Below are 22,527 nucleotides of genomic sequence, written 5' to 3'. Positions count from 1 at the left end.
TAAACCAAAGGGAAACTAATAAGTTGAATTTCATTCATAAAGTTGAATGGCTTTATGTGGCTCCTTTTTTGTCCTTACAAACTTGAGTTTAAAAATTAGAAATCAAAGCAAATTCCTCAGTTATAGTTTTTTGGTCACAATGGAGGTGAAACTGGAGACAGGGTTAAGTATTAATTCAAATGAAAAGGAAGAAGAATGAGCTTTACTGTATAAAGGAAAGAAAATGCAAAGCAAGGACCATTGCTCTCTCTCATTTTCTACTGATCTGCTCTGCTCCAGGGTGTCGGGGGTGGTGTCAGGCTTCCATGAAAGCATCCTCTTGTTTAAATCTGCATCCCAGGTGCACAATGAGGGTATTTGATAAACTTTGTTTTAATCATACATTTCATAAACATCTATTGCACATCTAATGTTGGACAAGCATGATGCTCAGGACTGGGCATTAATTAATTAACATTATATTCAGTCCTGCTCTACTTGAAAATAGAAGAAAACTCCAGAGAGATCCTAAAAAAATACAGTATTCTAAGAACTGTTGATCTGGCCTTATCTCCCAAAACAAAAATATAAGTAGGTTGCATCATTTCAACTTGCTGACTTTTTTTCCTTTTAATTTTTTTTTTTTTTTTTTTTATTGGAGAATAGTGTGTTTTTTCCAGGACCCATCAGCTCCAAGTCAAGTCGTCCTTCATTCTAGTTGTGGAGGGCGCAGCGCAGCTCTAAGTTCAGTTGTCGTTTTCAATCTAGTTGCAGGGGGCACAGCCCACCATCCCATGTGGGAATTGAACCGGCAACCTTGTTGTTGAGAGCTTGCGCTCTAACCAACTGAGCCATCCGGCTGCCCCACCAGCAACTCAGCAGCAGCTCATTGTCTTCAATCTAGTTATGGAAGGCACATCTCACTGGCCCTTGGGGGACTTGAATCAGCAACCCTGTTGTTAAGAGCTTGTGCTCAGACCAACTTAGCCATCTGGCTGCCCCTCAACTTGCTGACTTCTGAATAAAACAAGTTGCCAGATGGCTGGACCTGCTAAGGAAGTTGGCTTGTTTGAAGAAACACCAAAATGAACCTTGCATCAGGTAGGGAATCTTGAGGAACTTGGTGGCTCACACTCCATACCCCACCCCTAAAACCACATTTACTTATATAGACATTAAATTAGATTAAAATGTATACAGCCCTATTTCAACCCCAGAATTGATCGGGTTGAAAAGTCTCTTACATGTAGCTTCATAGTGACTCGATTTCTTTTTAGATTGTCTCCACTTCACCCAGTGAATGAGTACCACCCTCAGCTATGTTCTCCCAACATTTAAGAAGTATGCTTCTACTTGTATTACTTTTTATTGTATCTTTTGGTCCCTCTGTCCTCCCCACTACTCTCACCTTCCACCAACATGCAAGTTCCTCCAAGACAGGGCTGAGCTAAATTAATGTTGTAAACCTGTTTTACATAAGTTATGTCTTGGCCACCTTATCCTGGAGGAGGCAGACCTGCAGGGAGATTAACTATCACCTCTGGACACACAAGCTTCTATCTCTGACACTTACTTTTGACTTTTAGCAAATTGCTTAACCTCTCTAAGCCTCCTTCTTATTCTATATAATGAGAATGATAACAGAACCTATGATTGCCTGTGAGGACTGAAGGGGATCTCATAAAAGTAAAGAGTTTTACATAGTATCTTGTACATAGTAAACAATAAATGCTCACTAGCTTCTAGTCACCCTACCTGTTATTATAGACTCTAGGTATTTTCATCCAGATAATCTGAGATGATAAAATTCTGAGAATTAGAAAAGTTACGAAAATTTTCCAAAATTCAAAGTTAGTAAGTAGCAAGGATAGGACTTGATTCAGCGCCATCTGAATCTATAGCCTTCTGTAAGAATATTCTATTCATCTTTATAAGCCAAGTTTCTATCATGTTCTCTGAACCAAGAACACAATAAATTATAAAAGAATGGATAATAGCACAGTGAAATTGGAGCAAAGAAGGTGGCATAGTCCTACGAGCTCATATGGCCATGGGGATGGAGGAAATACATAAAAGAGAAGAAATTACCAACTCAATGTATATGATATTCAAAGTGTTGGTTTATCTGTGTTTTGGGTACTAGTTGATGAATCATCAATTTTTCACCAGCAACATGGCAGTCCTCTGAAAATGTAAAGTTCATGAAAATTACCTTAATATATTACATTTTAGGGGCAGATCATCTCCTTTTTCTACCCAAGTGGTTCTTCATGTTTTCCCCTACATATATATTTTAGGTAAAAGTATGAAACCATAACTCAAAGTTATGCACAATTTTCACTTCTCTGTGGGGCCTCTGAGCAGTGGGCTTGGCACAGTGACCCTGTCCTGGACCAGTCACGTGTTGATACTGGGCCACTCCCCAAGTCCCTGCTGCCCTTGTACCCTACCAAAGGCAAAGAGACAGGTCTTGGAATCCTCATTCTCAGGATTCCAATGAGTACCTATGCGTTACAAAACTACATTGTGAGAAACACTCTTAAATAAAGAAGTGTTTTTATATTTAGGGTAAGTTTGCATATAAGTATTCTATTTAATTTGCATATTCCTTCTATTTAAATTGATTTCCATCCCTTTCTCCCTAAAGTCTCTGTTCTAGGAAATCCCCAAATTCATATCATTTTACATTGTTCTACCCCTCCCTAAGTTGCTGCCTCTTTGACATAACTTATTTTTCTCACCTGTTATTTCCTAACATATTCCCTTTTTATTCCTACTTTGTCATTTCTGTTTTTCCTTTTCCCCAAACTTCCCCATGATTCCCAGCTCTCCAAATCCTCCTTCCTGTGTGGCTCGGTTACTAGTGGGCAGTGCCTTTGTGAAGAGCATAGCATTTTCTTTCTGTTTCTCTAGGCTGGAACTTGAGAAATGACAAGTGCTCACTCCTTCAGCCAGAGAGACAGTCTTCAAGCTGAGTTTGTGATTAACAGTAAACGCGCATGGCTCTGAAAGGTCTTGCTGCAGCAGGCTGGTTAAAATGTCCACCAGCACCTTTCAAACCGTTTTGGGCCTCCAAAACACAGAAAGTGATTTCATTCTAGGGTCAAAGCAATGTGTTAATAGATAACGATGACTCATGCATAGTAGCTTAGAATCTGTCTTTCCCCAAAATGATCCACTTTTGTCTCTCATAGGCTTTGTAAAACTGCATATGAAGCTAGCTCATGTTTACCAAACTGTTTTGTTTTGTTCCAACTATGCTCTTGGCTATTAACTGATCAAAAATAAGCAACAGTAATATCATGGAGATGAACCTTTAATAATCTGCAGCTTTAAAAGACATCTTCCTTGGCATGCTCACCTTTAAGTTATTTGAGGAGAGGCAGAAGTAGGAAAGTTCATTACTTACTGACTGTTAGCTTAAATCATGTCTGTACCAGTTGCATTCTGGAACAGCTGTACATTTTCTACATCTGTTTTTGGGAATTCCCCGATTCTTCACCCTCTTTCCAACTTTCACCTCTCCGTTAAGCTTGGCATCTGAAATGTATTCTGATAAAGGATATTAACAGAAACCCAAATCATCAAATTCTGACTATCCCCCGACATAGACAATTATTGCTGTGGCAGCTTTCCTCCTACTAATCATCCATTTCCTTTGACTATTTAATTCCGTCTGCCTTTTGTCTTGCAGAAGTTCAGTCTCTGAATTTACAGACTCTTTTCAATGACTTTAAGGAAGTCATTTTTTAAAATGCTTTTCCACCTAAATCCACAAGCAGCAGCATAGTGAGATATGTTTCCTTTAAACTTAGTGGCTGATAACCTTGATCAAAGAAGGAAAACTACATTAATTTCACATTCTTTTTTTACTGAATATTATTTGGAAAAGCTAAGCCATCAAGGAGAAAAGTGAAAATGCTTAAATAATGCAACATATTGTTTGGGGAATAAATGACTCCTCTGGGAGTAAACTCACTCTTTCAGAAGAGTGATGTACTTAGAAACATTCCCCCTGAAGAATTGAATTCTTTCAACATTTTGTGGTCTTCACTCATTTAATCTTGGGTAGAATGTTAAGAATCCCTGTAAGATATACTGTTTTCCTTACCAAATCCAATGGTTCTTCTAGCGTGATCAAAAATGAAAGGTCATTGGCATCTTGTTCAAATGTTTGTACTTTGACAACTGCATTCTGATTACTGTCCCCATAATTGTAGAGGACACTGGATAATGCTACATACATTTTGAACAGTCTTAATCCTATATACATTTTGAACAGGGATGTTTGTAAATTACAGCTGCCATAATTTTAATGTATCAAAACTTTGAATCAGTCAGGTGATGGGTTATCCTCCCTGTCACCATTAACATGCCCTAAATTCCTTCTGCATACAAATGCAGCCTGTAATTTCAAAATAAAGAGATGACTTCAGCTTCCTAATGATACGCTGGTACTGGGACAGTCCAAAGAGTGGAAGTAATTTAATAGTCTCCCCTGCTTAAGATACACATGAAGTGCATAGTCAGTCAGTTTCATCATCCCTTGATTTATTTATAGTTACTTATCTTCAAAAATTTGGCCTTGGCATTAGTTTCTTTTGCCTCAGATTCAAAACCTAATCCTTGGAATGTACCATAAATGGAGGAACTCAGTTTATGCTGCTTATATCACTCCTGTTATCAGAGGGAAAAATGCAAAAATCAGCCTTGAAATGTTATTCAGATTGAAACTTGCTCTTTTCCATGAAAACTAATCTAGTATTGTCTATGAACAACAAAGAATTTAATTAAAACTTGCAAACAAAAATTGTCCTAGACCAATGGTATTTAAACTCAAGTATAGTAGAAGGTGAGAGGAAGAAAATTTGAGGGAGTAAAACGTAAAGAGCAATTTTTTTCATATATATAGATATATCTATATATAGATATAGATATACGGATATATATAGATATATATCCGTATATCCATATATTGGGCTTCTTTGTAAAATTCCATATGAAGCTAGGCTTTCACAGCTTTAAAGTAGAATCACTTTCCTAGACTATTCCTTTCAGGCAACAAAAGCCTTGGGCAGATGGAGAAGTCACTTCAACTTATTGTGACTGTATTAGGACAACTTACCTGAAAAGGAACTCAGATTGTAAAGTTGAAAATCTCTTTATCTTTAAAGATTGTTTTTATAATTTTATGCAGTTAACTACAAGTTATCAACCACTAAGCCAGGACTCAACATCAGTTTCCATCTCTTATGTCTTCTAGTAACTTACATAACTATCATCTACCATGCTTTCAAAGACTCTCTTAGCTTCATCAGTTTCCACAATGACAAAATACACACTGCAAATATGGAAGGATGGCCATCACACAGTGTCTAGAAACACTCCTTACAGACCTGTATGTAGGACTAGGAGAAACATAAAGCATTTTTAAGAATGGTAAGTTTGTGCTTTCTCTAACAATGAGAGGCAGAGACTTTCCTAACATTTTTGCATAACTGATTATTAAATTTTTCTCATTACCTGGAACTAAAATTCCTACATTGCCAAGAAGCAAACTGACAACTGAGATTAAAATGGTCAACTTCACAGTTATTTAACATTAACATCATGACTTACACAGAGTGGTTGCCCATTAATTATTTATTGAATGAATTTGTCTTGAAATAATATTGAAGACAATGCCCATCTTTTTATGGTTTCTGCTGACAGATTTTGTTATCTTCTCTCTCCTACTTCTTTTTATAGAGTAGAAAACACTTCTGTTCCAAATTCTGCAACAGAAGTTATTTAAACAGTACAAAGAAGTTATGTGAAATTTGGGATTAGATCTTCCAGGAGGGAGCAAAAATAAACTTCTTGCCTGTGAACCTGTGAGTCTCCCACAATGAAATTCAGCTCATCACCAAAAATGCTCAGCAGGAAACCACATGAGCAGGTGAAAATCAGAACTGCACAAAAAATGTTTGCTTGAAAAGTGAAACCAGTCAACTTTGGGCTCTCTGCCAAATTGAATTTCTGCCAAAAATTCTTCTGTTTTTACATATCTGCAGTAAGCAATTAAAAAAGTGTTAGAGTTAAAAAAAAATTTCCAAATATAGTCATGTCTCCATCAACAGTTCAATCCAAAAGAAAATAACTAGCCACTCTAACCCAGTGGGTCAAGTCTAGGCAGAACATCCAAACACCAACACACACACACACACACACACACACATTTTTCCTTGGAGGACCATTTAATCACATGTAGTATCCTACTCAATTTGCAAGATCTAGGAGGAAGACCTCGAGAGGTTTTCAGGATGTCCCAGTGCACTCTTGAGTTGGAAGCCTACCAAGGAAAGCAGACATGGCAGAAAGCCCTAGGTTCCATTCTCCAGCAGTGCAGGGCCTGAGGAATATGTCATAAACTTCACCAAGCCTGACAATTGCCATTACAGAGAATATCTTAGAAGGAACAATTCAAAATGTTAATGCTGTAAAGCACTTTCCACATTGTTCTTTACACAATCTCAAACTTGAGTGCAGAATTGGTGAGTGGCTTAGACCAGACACAAATACCACTCATGTATCAATACCAGTCTACACACACACACACACACACACACACACACACACACAATTCCTGACACCAAACCATGTATCGTCTCCTCAAGAGCTCCATCACCAGTCTTCGTTTTTGTCTTACCATACATGCTCCATCAGCTCTCAGCTTCATTTACATTACACACAAAATATATCTCTAGAAAGTATGGGGGTGCCAAAAAGATATATATACACATGACTCGTTTTCATCTTTTGTTATCAGTATACGAGTATATTGAGCATTAAAATTGTAATATAGTTTTTTTCCTTTATTAAAATGTGTATACATTTTTTTTGGCACCTTCTGTATTTAACCCCTAATCTTATGGGGCCAAACCTTCTAAAATTCAACATGGCTTTTTTTCTTTAATATTACCCACAAACGTATTCAATTCTCAAATTTTCAAGTTGTATATTAGAATAGAGAATATCTGAGCTCCTCAGGAATAATGATAAATGTGATAAGGAGTCAGTTAAAAGTGAATAAAATGATTGTTGAGTATGAGGATATGTGCAGAACCATGAACCTTTATAGATATCAGGGTGCCCCCAAAATATATACACATGACTTGTATTCATCTTTTGTTATCAGTATATATTGAGTATTACAATTTTAATACATTTTTTTTCCTTTCTTGAAATGTGTATACATTTTTTGGGCCCTTCTGTGTGTGTGTGGGGGGGGGAGGTGGGGGCAGCCTGGGAATGGGAGAAAAATCGCAGTTTATGGGAAAAATATTGAATTGGCTTTTGGTGAGGTGGATTTAGCTCAAGACTGTGGGAACAAAGGAAACAGGGGTCAATGGCAGCTGACAATGGAGGCCAGGCTGAGTGACAGGAGGTGTAGCATGGTTCCTTTCAGCTCTTAGACCCATCCCTGAAGACTGGAGTCAGGAACCCTTAACAGCAGGCCTCCAACACTCCTGAACTGTTCTTGGCCTTAGTTTTGAAATGCATGACCTAGTCTACCACAGGCTTCATCCTATCTTGTCTCTAGTCCTCCTTACTTCTGACCTTGTGATTTACTTTCATGTTTATAGTTTAGTTTTTCATCCCTTGAACCTGACACCCTGCGCCGTTCACTGGCTCATAATCTTTTTGCTTTCTCTTCAACTATTGGATTCTTCTTGCCTTTGCTGCTCTAGATTCCCTTGATAAACAGTCTGGTCCTCCCACTGGCACATCTTTCAGTGCCTCTCTCCTAAGCGAGAGCTCTCCTTTCATCTTTACTCAGACCCTGTGAATGGATACAAAATTCAGAGAGAGGAAGCAAATTAAGGCAGAGGCGCTGATGGGCAGGACATGTTGTGTATGGGGAGATTATTATCTCTCAGGTCTGAGAGAATATTTTGAGAGTCCAAGAACTAAGTCAAAGTAATGAGAAGGTCCAACACGTGGCTTTGAGCAGTTCCATCGGAAAGGAGACAGTCATTAGGGTTGAGGTGGTTGAAGAACTCAGTTTCTTGAAGTAATGTGATGCTGACATCACCAAGGATAACAGAAAGGTTATTAGTTCCAAGTTTAGGAATGATTGTAATAAAAAGAGATCACATAATAACTTTCTACAACTCCAGAAAAGACAGAAGTTTAATTTGAACTCAAGAGTGCCCTCCTGAAAGGTAAGGATGCCTTTAACAACAGAACAATTTATTAAATCAGGTAGACAATTTTCTCTCTTAAACAATTTTTTAGTGTGCTGTTATTTTGAATGTTCAGTGTCTAGAATAACTTGAAACTTTATATTCCTATCATGTTCTCTGGAAAAGAGATAATGGTTATTATATTACACTAGCCTCATATATTAAATAATAATAATGATGATGATGACAATAACAAAAGCTTATAAAGCACTTACTATATACCAAACACTATTGTTTTAATCACTGTAGAAATATGAATTTATTTAATACTCAAAACAACCCTATAAGATAGATACTATTAGTATCTCCATTTTCAGATGAGGAAATAGGCACCGAGATAAATAATTTGCCCAAGGTCACCCAGTAGGGAAGTGTAGGAGCCAGATTTCAAACCCAGACAGTCTGGTTCAAAAGTCTGTGTTCAAATAATTAGGGTTTATCTAACAACATTTTCTGGTTTCCCAGCAAAGTAATATGTTGAGTTCATTTGGAATCACTTCTGGCCCTAGGAGATGATGTTTTCGTGATTCTGGTAAATTGTGTCCATTTCACACATCTTAAGGATAGTTACGGTTCTAAGACTAAGGAATGTATTTCAGAGGTCTTTCATAGAAATGAGACAAAATTTCTTTTTTCTTTTTTTAAAAAAAGGAAGGAAAAAGGGAAAAAGGAAGAATACAGCACATCATCTGTGAAATCTTTCTCATTTTAAGATCTATTCAGATTAATCAAAATGTAAAGATAGTATCAATAATGAAATTTTATACACCAACTCCTGGAATTCCTTTTATATATCTATCCATGGGAGAATAATCCTATAGAAAAGGTTGATTACTACTACTACTACTACTACTACTACTACTACTACTACTATTACTATTATTATTATTGAAAAATGTAGCTTGACACTTTCTCAATACAAATGTTTACAAAATTATGTGTCAGGCTTGCTATACAATGCTACATAAAGGGTAAAAAATGGTGTTGTTATGGATGATATTATGGTTATTGGTTATTCGTTATTGTTTGAAGACTACTCATCTTTCTTTGAACATCCAATTACTTTAAGGATATGAAAAAATAGAGAATAATATGGAGGCACAGGTAACACCATGATTTACAGAAAATAATATATACATATCTACACATATATGTGTAGATATATATATATATATATATATATATATATATATATATATATATTAGAATAATGGAGCATAAATGAAAGAAATGGTTATAACATAACAGAAACATAATAAAAAAGCTGGGAACAGTTGAATTGAAAGGGTGAAGTAAATGAAAAGAGGTGAAAATTGAAGTTTGAGATAACTTACTGCTTCTATTTAAAGGACGAGTATTAAAAACTATAAATTGTAGTTTTGAGTTGAGAATTACAGTAATGGCTAGATCTTTTTTCAGAAAAAAAAAGGACTGTAACTTAAATACAAACACATGCCTTCTTTTCAAATTTCATTTCTCTGATATTTTACAGTGTAAAAGGAGTGGCTGCAGTCCAGCTCTGGATGACGGATGGATGATGATTCCTGAAATTATCCCTATTTCAGAATGAGTCAGTGACGGAAGCAGACATGGACTAATACAGTTACAATCCTAAAAATAAATGTTTTAAAGCCCTTCAGGACTCCGAAGTCTAGTATAATTTCGACTGAAGAAGTCAGGCTTGTAATGAGGTTCTGCTCCCACTCTGATGACCTGGGATGGCACAGAGGGCAGAAGGAGCTAATCAAGCTGCTGATGGCCATCAGTTGTTTTTCCTTTGGCATCCCTAGCTCTAGGCCCTGTGTTCCAACTACAAACTGTTCCAGGGCTTCACCTTCCTACATAACAAAACAGCCGGCGCCCCTATCCGGTGCTCAGGAAAATGGCTCAGGATCCAACGGAAGCAAAGACAGTGAATTTTTTTTTTTAAATTTATTGGGGTGACAATTGTTAGTAAAATTACATAGATTTCAGGTGTACAATTCTGTATTACATCATCTATAAATCCCATTGTGTGTTCACCACCCAGAGTCAGTTCTCCTTCCATCACCATATATTTGATCCCCCTTACCCTCATCTCCCACCCCCCACCCCCCTTACCCTCTGGTAACCACTAAACTATTGTCTGTGTCTTTGAGTTTTTGTTTCTCATTTGTTTGTCTTGTTCTTTTGTTGTTCTTGATTTATGTACCACATATCAGTGAAATCACATGGTTCTCTGCTTTTTCTGTCTTATTTCGCTCAGCACTACACTCTCAAGATCCATCCATGTTGTCACAAATGTTCCTATATCATCTTTTCTTACTGCCGAGACAGTGAATTTTAAATAAAACTTGTAGCTGGAACTGACAACCTTTTAGTAAGTGAAATAGACTCACTTTATTCTTGTGCCTTTCCAGGAACATTCCAACTTGACAATATGATCCTTGTGTCCCACAGTCAACAATTCTAACTTACAGAACGATCAATTAAAAGGTAATCCTTAGCTTTACAAAACGATTTTTCACTGTTTCCTTGGAGCACTTACTTACTGTAGTTACTTAAAAATGTCTGATTATTTGACAAAAGGCTTACTGATTAGATAGTATAAAGCTGAATTCTTATAATGACAGTACTGACTAAAAACAAACAAAATAACCAACAGTAGCAATATTGATAAAGAACCCATGAAGTTATAATGCAATTCAATGGGGGAAACATGACTTTATTTACGAAAATTTAACATGCATAGTTCTTTAAAAAAAGCTCCTTTATGTGAGATCTACCTACATTTTATTTCAGTGAAATTAAGTTCCTATGAACTACAAAATAAAATAATGTAATTGTTATTCAACATTATTTTATACTTGGTGCACATTTATCGAACATTAAATCAACAGCACTGAGAACATGTTTTGAAACCATTTAAATACTGGACTTTGTTTTTAAAATTAATGGTGATACGAATTTTTTATTTTCTTTTTTTTTTTAGCTTTTCTGTGTTGGTAACTACCAAGTTAACGCATTTAGAAGTATACATACTGATATATTCAGATTTTGGAGGAAAATGCTATTGGATCTTGGTCTGACAGAGAAACTTTCCAAAATACATTTTTTTAGTATTATATTTATTTTAACTCATATGCATGCATGGGGCAATTTGGTAATTATTTACTTTTGAACAGCCAGACATATCTAAAGCATTCCATTCTGCAGACAACAGGATATATATCCTGCATACAATTAGAAAAATGTAGAAGAAAAAAATCTGCTTGCAGGTCTGCCAAAAAGAGCAGTGAAAAATGAAGTGTTCAATGACAAGATAGTGGGGGATGGGGAAAGGGCTCATCTAACACAGAAGATGAGCAAACGTAAAAGCTTAGTAAAATTAAAAAATAAACCAACCACTATTTTTGAGTTTTAACTGAATATATGGATCATGTCTCCTTTTTTAAAAATAATTTATCCTGATTTTAGGAGAAACATGAAATGCAAAAATAAAACGCAACAAAAGATGTGGATGGAAAAAAAAAAGGAAAATGTTTTTATCAAGGTATATCTCTAAATGTATCCCAAGTCATGGGGATAAAGTAGGGTTAGTTTGACATTACGGCACAAAGATTTGCAGAATAACATATAGCATTAAAATATAAGTCAGAGGAGATGGTTTCTAGTTCTTTCTGCTTAAATCTTATGAGTTACTACTTAATGTTTCTATGCCTCAGTTTTCTTACCTAAAACTTAAAGGGGTTAAACCAAATAGTTACCTATGCAATAAATTCCTTTTATCCTTGGTGACCTTTTAAGAAGTATAGCTACTCTACCAGGAATTTAGATTCCTATTATGCTGCTTACTGGCAGATTATTTTTATGCCATCATTTAGGCCCAAAGTCTTAAGAGTCATTAAATATAGCCACACTGTCATTTGTTGTGTCAAAAGTGACACAAATGATTCATTGGATTTACTGAGTGTCAACTTTTTATAAGAAAACAAAACCTTTGGTCTTTTCATCGCCTAACTATCAATTTGTCATTATTCTTTGTATTTTTACTGATTATATTGTACAAATGAGAAAAAAAAAATCAACAAAAAACAAAAACTCAGGTTAGTTAAATTTGTGAGAGATGGATTCCAATGATTAGGAAAATAAATAGTATGAAGTTTTTATTCTGGAGTTCATAGGCAGCATTTCAAAAGAGGAAAGACATTGTGGACATAAGTGGTATAATAAATAAATATTTGGTCTTTGCCCCTGTTCTTGGCACAGAACTGTTAAACCCTCGGAATCCTGAGTGGCAGTGTCTGTAGTATGCTAATAAGATTACTCCTGGCTGCCTGCAGGGGAAGGGTGAGAGTAGAGGTAGCTTCAGGATGGATAGGAGCCAGTGGCCAGAAAAACCAACCAAATGATGAGAGGGTTAGAACATTCAACCTCACTTCATACCTCCAAGAGGAGAGAGCTAAGGATTGAATTCAGTCCCCAATGGTCAATGATTTAGACAATAATCCTACATAATGAAACCTTGATAAAAACCTCTAAACAACAACAGGGTTTGGTGAGCTTACAGATTGGTGAATGTGTTGATGATGGGTGGCAAACTCAGAGAGGGCATGGAAGCTCTGTTACTATCCCTCACCCCCCATCTTGGCTGTTCTTAAATTGTACTCTGAGTTGTAGGCTATAGTGGAGGCAATCTGTGGGGTCTCCTTTAACTATGGGCATTAGTGTGAAAATGGAATGGAATCAAATTAAACTCAATTGAATTGAATTGAATTGAATCGAATCGAATCAAATCAAATTGAATTGTTGTACACTTAGTTGGTGTCAGAGAATTGGAGAATCAGTTGGTGTCAGAAAACATCACACATTTGCCATGAGAAGTGGTGTCAGGAAAAATAAAACACCACAATATAACATCACACCGTCATACAAAAATCATGCACCTACATGGAATAAATCAGCGTTCTAAAAGAGTCATTCCTGAATCAGAAAAGTCTGAAGTTACCCACTACTGTGCAAGGGATGATCTATAATTTGAATGAGCATAGTTTGTTTCAGAGGCAGGAAAAACAAATTACAATTTAATTAAATTTCAAAGTGTAACTTACATGCTTTCAAAAAGGGGGATGAGAAGCAAATAAAATGGAAAATGTAATGTCAATTAAATTTGATCCCCCACAGGTAGTTCAATCAAAAATCTTGGAATTACACTGCCAGGCACTTAGGAAGTGTCTTCCCTGCTCTATAAATTACTGAATCTACACATGACTCCTACCTATCAAACAGGTCTTACAGAATGGTGTCTGATTGCCCAGAATTGTGTGCATGAGAAAGAAGAGGGCAGAGACAGAGGGAGGCAAGGAAAGAAGAGAGGAAATGTCAGTTTCCAATACTAAGGTTACCAGGAGAGTCCAACCCAAATTGCCTCACCACAAGTAAAGTTTCACCAAACAAGGAAAAAGAACACTGACGTGTAGAGGTTTATCAATTGTGGTATACGTAAGTGGGAGGCAGAAAGCCGGCACTACCTAATAACAGACAGCTATCAATGGTAAACAACAGTAAATGATCCAAGAATTTTGTGAGCTTTTTACTCAAAAGTAAATATGAGGAAAGACAACTAATCATTGGTTCCTCTGTAATCACAGAAGACTTGAGGCTCAGGCTGACGTTTTTGCATGACCATTTTCTGAAGTCAAGCTCTCAGTGATCATTAAAGAATGTCTACTTTTATTTTTCAGGTGGTTGAGGGAAGTTGTATCTTAAGGATAACCAACACTGGATGAAAGCAGAAACATTTATTCAAAACTCCAGACTAATTCTCCCCAAACACTTGGCACTTTGCCATACTGCAGGCATCTGAAATGCTGACTGACTTTAAAAAATGGATTTAGTTTTCATTTACATGTTGATAGCAAGAAAGTAAAATATTCAAATATTAGGCAGAGAAGCAGAGAAACATTTAAGCCTAGAGTTTAAGACTTTCTCATTTCTCACCCAATATTTTCTGCCACTCAGTAGTCATATCTTCTAAAACTCAAAACAGGTTTTCTTTCATGTTAAAATGCATGACTCTGAATGTAGCTGAGGTAAATATTTTACTCATCTTTTGACACCCTGCACATATAATTAAAAAAAAAAAAAAAAATTGAAACACCCTAAAGCTTATCAGTGACCAAATAGAGCCCTGGTAAAAATAAAATATTTTTCAGTTCCGCACCAGCTGGCTAAATTTATACTCTGTATTATGTAATCTTACAGTGTCCCTGCTTTTAGTTGGTGTGTTAAGAGATTCTGTTACAATGTTTCTCCCAAATCACTTCAGTCTCTAACGTCTAAACACTTACAGCACAACAGGACCAAATTAAGGTGTTCACAAGCAATCGAAGACAGAAAAAAATCCATTTGAAATAGTATGTAGGCCATGATACTTTTAAAGCAAAATCTCAGTCTTCTCTCTTTAAATTTGCAGTTACTATAATTAGGGCTGGCATATCCAACTGGCAGTGCTTTTCTTAATTCTGCAAAACATGTAAGAACCTGATTCTTTAATCCTTACTCCAGTAATACTCCCAAAGGAGATGAGACTGTGGCTGGAGCAAGAAGTGCAAAATCAAAGTAAGGCTGGGGAAGGAATAATTTCCATACATTTCTTTGAGCAAGTTGCAACAGATAAAAATATTTTTCAACTCTTTCTTTCCCTCACCAAATTCTAAAATATACATATACAGTTTATATTTTTAAAACATATTCATTGCCTATGTTATCAATTTATGCTCATAAAAGATAAACTATTTTTTTTCAGTTTTCCCTTTTAGTTGTAAGTTGGAGTATAATTTTCACTCATGACTATTATTCACCTTTGGCTCATTATTCTTCAATATGAAATATAAAAAAAGGCTAATTTTGCAAAGAGATTAATATATGAAGCCCTAAATTTAATAATACAAAGTAATGCTAAATATTGCCATAAAAAGAAAATCTGACTGAATACTTCCTTTTATAAGAATTACAATTTGACCTATGGTCTTCATTGATCTTAAGCAATCAGTAACAACATTTTACAGTCCCGGAAGCAGACACATATCAATGCCTATATTACACATACCTTTTGTAATACACAGACTTAATCCCAAATTCGTGGAAATGTCATATATCTTTACAGCTCTTCACAGACTAGTTTCCTTCCTCGTTTCGTGTACAGCAAATTTCCCAGTCCCCTGAAAGCAATCGGGGGAGTGGAGGCCAGCTCCACTGAAGGGTCTATCAAGCAAGTAGATGGGACGGCTGAATTTATTTTAGCCCTGTGTCTAAAGGATGCAAATTGGCACCTATTTTTAGGAACTGAGCTGGGTATAGGTGGGGCTTGAGTCAACCACTCTTTTCAGAAGTGTGTCTCTGAGGGCACTCTGCCTCGTGGTGTTCTCGGCATGTATGTGTGCATGGGTCTAACACATGTGCAGTCAATCAAACTCTCTTCTATACCCATGGCCATCACGCCAACTCTCAACTTCTGAATAAAGCCTGAAAAATAACCAGCATTGATGAGGAAAAGTACTTGAAGTACTTGCATCTGTTTTAATAATTTCAATATTTTAAGAGTCAACAATATGAAAATTAAACATGTAGAGAAAGTTTCAATATATTTTGGTGGAATTTGGGTTCTCAGAAAAAGGAAACATTGTTTTATTTACAAAACATTCTTAGGTATAGAAAACAGTTTTCTTCTTGAGGCTTCATATATAAAGCAAAACACTATTGTTGTGTTTCTACAGTAAAGGAAGTGTTCTTTAGGTTAAAAATGTGAGGGGAAAAGAGGTTAGAAGGCATTCTAGGGCACACTTACCCTGTGATTTCTGTCCAGTAATATTAGGTTTAAATCACTTGGCATGAGGAAGGGCAGGCAGCAGAAAGGAGTTACCTCACATGCTCCTAAAAGAATCATATTAAATGTCCTTTGCTGCCACTCTACTTACTCAGCACACCCTGCCAACCCAACCTAACAGGAAATAAGGGAATTCACATAGAATTGCCATTTAGCTCCATAATGTCAATATCTAATACATCCTAAGTAAATGTAAAACAACCAGCTTCCCTTGTCTTTCCTCTTTTTCAGTGTTTTCCTAGTTTGGTGTTATATGTGTATCCAAATGGTCTCACAAGAAATCCAAAGAAAGAGGAAATTGCGCTCTGACTTAAGGAAAGCACCTGACTTATATAGTGTTTATTTCCTGCAAAATGCTTACAAATGAGCTATTTGCCATATTATTTATGAATAAAGACCAGTATATACATTATATTTTCCCCCATATACAATATTGATTTCTATTACAAGTAGGTCAAGGAATGATATTCCATCGGATTAACTCTAAGAAAAAGTTTCTAAAATGGTGTTCCTGCATACTCCACAAGATTTTTCAGGATCAGGAGCCAGCATAGTCTATTTTAGAGCCATCCTGCCCAGTATGGTAGGTACTAGACACATGTGACTACTTTAATTTCAATTCATTAAAAATTCAGCTTCTCAGCTGCACCAGGCACATTTCAAGAACTCGATTGCCATGTATGGCTAGTGGCTATGTACTGGTGCAGATATAGAACGTTTCCATTGTTGCAGAAAATTCTATAGGATGATGTTGATTTAGAGCACAGGATTTTAGCACAGCTTTGACACTAAGTAAACCCTGTGATGTAGTAAGTTTCATAGGTTGTCTAAGCTTCATTTTACTTACCTGTGACTAAACAGGACTAAGTTTACCTACTTTAAACGATTGTTGTGAAGATTAAAAGACATAATACAAATAAAATAATAAATATAGTCTAAATCAAGGATAAATACATGTTTACAATTATTATTATTACTTTACCTTACTGTATACTTAAGAAAATGGCACTAGATCTAAAATTGAACCCGTTCAAGTGAAGTTATGAGGCAATTGATCCTAAAGGTAAATACAGTCAACCTTACTCTTGTATTTGCATATAGATGATAACGATGCTTATGGTGGTTTTATTTTTTGTAAATATTATAATTACTCAAAGATCTGACTTCTAGCTTCTTCATTTTTCTCTCTTTATTCAAAACTATATGCTTTCTCATTCCATTATAGTGATAGCTTTCTTCAAACTTAAGTTTCACTCAAGATAACCTCACTTCAAACTTTCTGCTTTTGCCCTTTCAGGAAAGAAATATATTTAATTTAAATAAATATACATAAATTATTTTTTTTCATATTGTTTTCATTTTCCAGTGTTTATAGTAGTGCAAAGACTCAATGATTATGCATTGTTAAAAGAAAAAATAATGGATAGAAAAAGAAACCTTGATGGAACTTTATAAAATAATTGATAATGGATTAAACAATAAATATTAGCTATATAGTAGCATGCATAAATTGATTATCCTAAGATCAAAGAATAATTCAGTTATAGAATTAACTATTAGGTTGGTGCAAAAGTAATTGCGGTTTGTGCAATTATTTTTACCCTTTTAAACCACAATTACTTTTGAACCAGCCTAATAGTTATCATACAATTTGATTTATTCATTTTAGTTTTGAAGACAATGACAACATTAGCCGTAGATTCTTACCATTTGTTATTTTATTTGTTTCAGACACTGATTTTCATTCTTTATGTAATGGCAGTCTAATCAATTACTATGATATTACTATAAAAGCAAGAAGGATGGACAGGTGGATAGATAGATGATAGATAGGTAGGTAGATAGATAGATAGACATGTAGAAAGATACACAAGGTGATTCCTTGTATCAAAAATCTTAGAAAGTTTAAATGGAAAATGTTGACCCCATCCAATCCATAAACACAATTTAAATTATTTTCACACTGCCTAGATACCTCTACCTCTTAAAACTTGTACACAACTGAAGCCTACATAGGAGTGTTGCTTCTAGTGAGAAGGAATAATTAGCATCAGACCAATACTCCCACTAAGAACAATTAGAAAAGCTGGATTAATTACAAAAATAATGTGTGCAAGGCATCAGAGATCAGCCAAATACTAAGGACCAGAGGGAGTATAATTCAAGCAATGCAAGAACATTTCAAATGGGATCTGAGGCTTTGAAGCTGTTCCTGAAGATTATCTGTCAGTTCTAGATGCAGCTAGGGCTGAGAATCTGGGCTGAGCCCAGGAAGAGCACTACTGCAGGGGCACAGAAAAACAGAAAACTTTCCACAGTTACATGGGACTAGAGTGACAAAATTGGAGAGTAGTTGAACCTCAAATTCATTTTTCTCCCCTTTTTCCAAAATTTCACAGGATACCAGACTACAATCATAAGCCCAAGCACAAAGTGAAATAGTCTTCATTTTTTTCATGATACGTAGGAGACAAGGACCCACTAGGAGGACAGGTAACAGATAAAAGTCCTTAAAGGAAAGAAGAATTGACTTTAAAATAATCTGCAACAACTGCTTTGTCCCTGGAGGTGCTTGATAGTAGAGTGTCAGCTAGAGGCTCAGTAAGGATCCTGTCTTGGCCTCCGGCAGATGGGAGACAGTTGAACCAGCAAAGATTTGGGTACTTGATCAAGCTTGGGGTGAAAAAATTGGTGACTTCAGTAGACTCAAACATAGTCAGTCTCCCCCTCAATATATTTGCCAAATTCTGAAGCTTCACTGGGGAGAAGGCAAAATATCCAAGGTGAAGACCTCTGAAAAGTAGAGCAGAGATTCCTGTAGTCTCAGTGCTGAGGAGAAAAGGATCTGACAGATTCTGAATGAAAAACCTAAATGAAGGTGGCCAGCCTCTCTCCCAACTCCACTAGGTCTGCGTAGCAGAGAAAAGTCTGAACCTCTCTGATGAAAGCAACATCATCATGAGCGTTTCACCTTTATTGTCAAAAACACAATGGTTGACTTTCAATTAAAAAAAAATACGAAGCTTTCAAAGACAGAACATCTTCACTGGTAATTAAGAGAAAGGAAAAGCGTACTCGCTTCGGCAGCACATATACTAAAAAAAGAGAAAGGAAAAGAAAAACAGGAAAAGAAGCAGATGGTGTAGATATTTAAATTAGCAGACAAGGACTCTAAAATAATTAAGATTAACATATTTATGATAATATACAAAATAACAAAGTATATAAAATAGGGAGAATTTCACAAGAAAATTAAAATTACAAAACAATCATGAAATAGACATTCCAGAATTGAAAAATACAATTATTAGAAATTAACTCAATGAAAGGTTTAATAGTGGATTGGAGACAACAAAAGAGAAGATTAGTAACCAGTAAGATGGGTGGATACTAAATAAAAGACTTTGGTCTCGATTTTTATATTAAATATCGAAAAGTATTCACTGGATTTTCTGTAGCAATATGACACTGTTGAATCATATAGCTATGGTCCACTAAAATCTAAGTCCTTTTTGCATAGGAAACTGAGACGTCACATCTCCATTCCCTTATATTTGTTCAATTTATGCCTAAGTGAATAGCAGTGGTGCCACCCCATTATTTCAGCTTACTTCTGTCATTGAGTATAGGTGTTCTCTTCACAAGTTGAAATCCATGTCTTATCTAAGCCTATAACGAAGAATATTTAACAATACACCCATTAACATATTAAGTCATACTATTGCTGAAGACCTCCCTCTGAGGTGAAACTGAATATGAATTTAGGTCCACTTATGAGTCTATATTTGCAGGTGTTATTGAAATAAAATGTATCTGGTTAGGGGATTTAACAAGTTTATGTTCTTCTTTACTAGGTCATCAGTCATCTTAAATTTATTCCCTTTTCTACTTTTGCTGGTGCTACTATTTGTTGATTGAAGCCTATTCTTGTCATAAAAGATAGACATATCTAGGAATCCATTTGTCTCACTTTCTTTTCTTGTTCATTAACATGAAAAGTTTCCAGGAAAAACAGTAAATCTTTCTTCTTCCTTTAATTTTTCCTTAATAATATGTACACTTTGTAAAAGAACTGTACCAGGGATTTAGTAGGTGATTTGCATTTATTTTCTCTTATTCTCACAGAAACCCAAAGATGTTGGTGTTACCTCCATTCCATAGAAGGAGACTGAGGATGAGTGAAGTTAAGTAACTTCTCCAAAGACAAAAGTTAATACTCACAAAAAGTGGGGATTGGACTCAATTCTGTTCACTCAATTCGGTTGACTCAATTCTGTTCATATGTTTGGGTTATTTTGGATGTATTATTTATTTTGACCTTAATCTAAAGGTTCTATCCAATCACTATTAAGTATGCTGGATGATATGCTTTGCGAAGGATCACCTCTTTCACTTATTAATCAATACTGTGGCTAAGGCATCACATAGGCCTGCAATAGATAGGCTCTGGCAAGGCCCTCGTTGTTCATGGTAGCGGAGTGAACATCACTGGAAATCCCAGAGACAAGAAAAATAGATAAACAAGGACTTTAAGGCCAGAAAAACTGTATTTTAGTTATCTACTATATAATCCCTGGACCAATGCAGCTCATCTAAAACTTTTAAGAATAAAGAACAAAAATTGTAGAATTTTTAAATTTAAAAGAACTTGAGTAGATATATACTCAAATTCTACATTACTGTCTAGCATACACGAAATAGTAGCCCACCAATTAAGAATTAGCAATGCACTTTGAACATTGTTGGTGGCATGATCCATTCAGTTGTCATGTGAGTATTAGGGTATCAGTAACTGAATTGCAGCTGAATTTAAAAAACTGTAATTTTCACCTATTCAAGTTTAATTTCATTTGAATTACCTCATGATATAAAGGAAGCATGAATAAGGTGTTTAGGCATATATGACTCATACTTAAATCATAGCTCATAGTCTTACATTGGGTGATCATGTAATTTATCATGCAAGCCAGGGTGGTTCTGAGAGTGAAAGAGCACTATTAATAACTATGCTAGCACAACAGAACAATCTGGGAGAGCCCAATGCAAATAGGGATGCGTAATCACCTGCTAATAAACCAAATGAAGATCCCCTTGACGAATCATTGCGGTCCATACTCAGGGAGATTTCTAGTGACCTGGCTCCCAATATGAAACATCAAGACAAAAAAAGTTCTTCACTAGGTACATCAGTGTGTGAATCGTCACTATCCTTTAAATATAATTTGGATTAGACACGTCCCTTGTAAGAAAGACTGGGATGAATAAAAGAACTCTAGGGAATCTATGGAATTAGATCCAGAAAAAAAAGAGGTAAATTATAATGATGGAGCTACCTGGTTAAAAAATGATAGAAGACAAGATGTTCCTGATAGGCTCCTTATCAACTTTCAATTAAAACAGTAAAAGAGAAAAAAGAAAAAGCAGCACAAAATAGCACACATTGCTAACAATTACCGAGAGTATTTATTTGTGTGTTTGTGCATTTGTGTGAGCAAGAAGAAAACGAAGAAGAACACAAAGACAAAAATGAGCAAGAGAGGAGGAAGAAAAGGGAGAGGAAGAGGAGGAGAGAATAGGTTGAGGTTTATAGAAAATTTTCAATAGTGGTTATCATGCAGAACAACAAATATGAATAACACACTGCATAGAGCATTCTCTGAGTCAGAAGTAGACACATAGTTTCTCAAATAATGGAGAAAGATTGATTCATTACACAGTCTCATGTTGCGATGACCCAAGGTATTGTACCATGTGAAATATCTTCTGGACCAACCTGAGCTATAGTCCTGACTTGTCTATACCCCTACCCTGCTCAGTATATATCTATCCATGCACTACATCTCCCAGAACAGAAGGGAGGAGATAGGATGTGTTATTATATTCCTAAGGAAACACTTTAGAAAGTGCATATGGAATTTTGTGTAATTTTTCACACCTTGCATCATACAAAGGAAAGTGTACACATTGTATCTGACAATCTAAGTTAGTATTACAAGGAATGGGGGAAGTTTCAACCTCTATTCAGCAAATTTGGGTAGGACCAAAAATTAAAGATTTCAGATGTATTTCAGAGGTCAAAAAGGAAAACATATGGAAGAAATTATAAGAGCCAAGGGTTCAGTGATGGTACAATAAGAAAAATTGACCCATCTTATCTGAAGGGAATGCCAAACCTGAATCAATCTCACCACAATGCAACTAAAGTAAATAAGTCAAGACGTCATAAAGAGGCATTGCTGGAAGATGTTAAAAGGAATTGATATGGTGAGGTAAATTGATGACATAGCTTTTAAAATTAGTTTATTTCTAAAATAGCTGAAAAATTTACAAGTTATATTCTTGACATGCTCAAAAAGATTCAGGAGGAGAAACTTCTACAAAACTGTAATAGGTATTATTAATGAGAAAATAGGATGAAATGAAAGAATGGAAAAAGTGAAAGCTACAATAGGTTGC

At 35.7% G+C, this 22,527-nt stretch overlaps 1 protein-coding gene across 3 annotated transcripts in view; it reads right to left on the bottom strand.

The window, feature by feature from the left end:
- Positions 1-22,527, bottom strand: part of XIRP2 (xin actin binding repeat containing 2) — a 269,500-nt gene that overhangs the window by 62,437 nt on the left and 184,536 nt on the right. The window contains exon 1 of one of the 3 annotated variants that reach the window (XM_019727352.2): positions 15,295-15,467. The exons of the other annotated variants lie outside the window; for them this stretch is intronic. The gene's annotated coding sequence lies outside the window, so the exon portion shown is untranslated. Of the gene's footprint in view, positions 1-15,294; positions 15,468-22,527 lie in introns of those variants that run through there. 3 annotated transcript variants of the gene reach the window in all.

Source organism: Rhinolophus sinicus, linkage group LG01, assembly GCF_036562045.2.
Source record: "Rhinolophus sinicus isolate RSC01 linkage group LG01, ASM3656204v1, whole genome shotgun sequence".
NCBI lineage: Eukaryota > Metazoa > Chordata > Mammalia > Chiroptera > Rhinolophidae > Rhinolophus > Rhinolophus sinicus.
The sequence above is the reverse complement of the archived record's forward strand: the minus strand, read 5'-3'. Positions and strand labels throughout refer to the sequence as shown.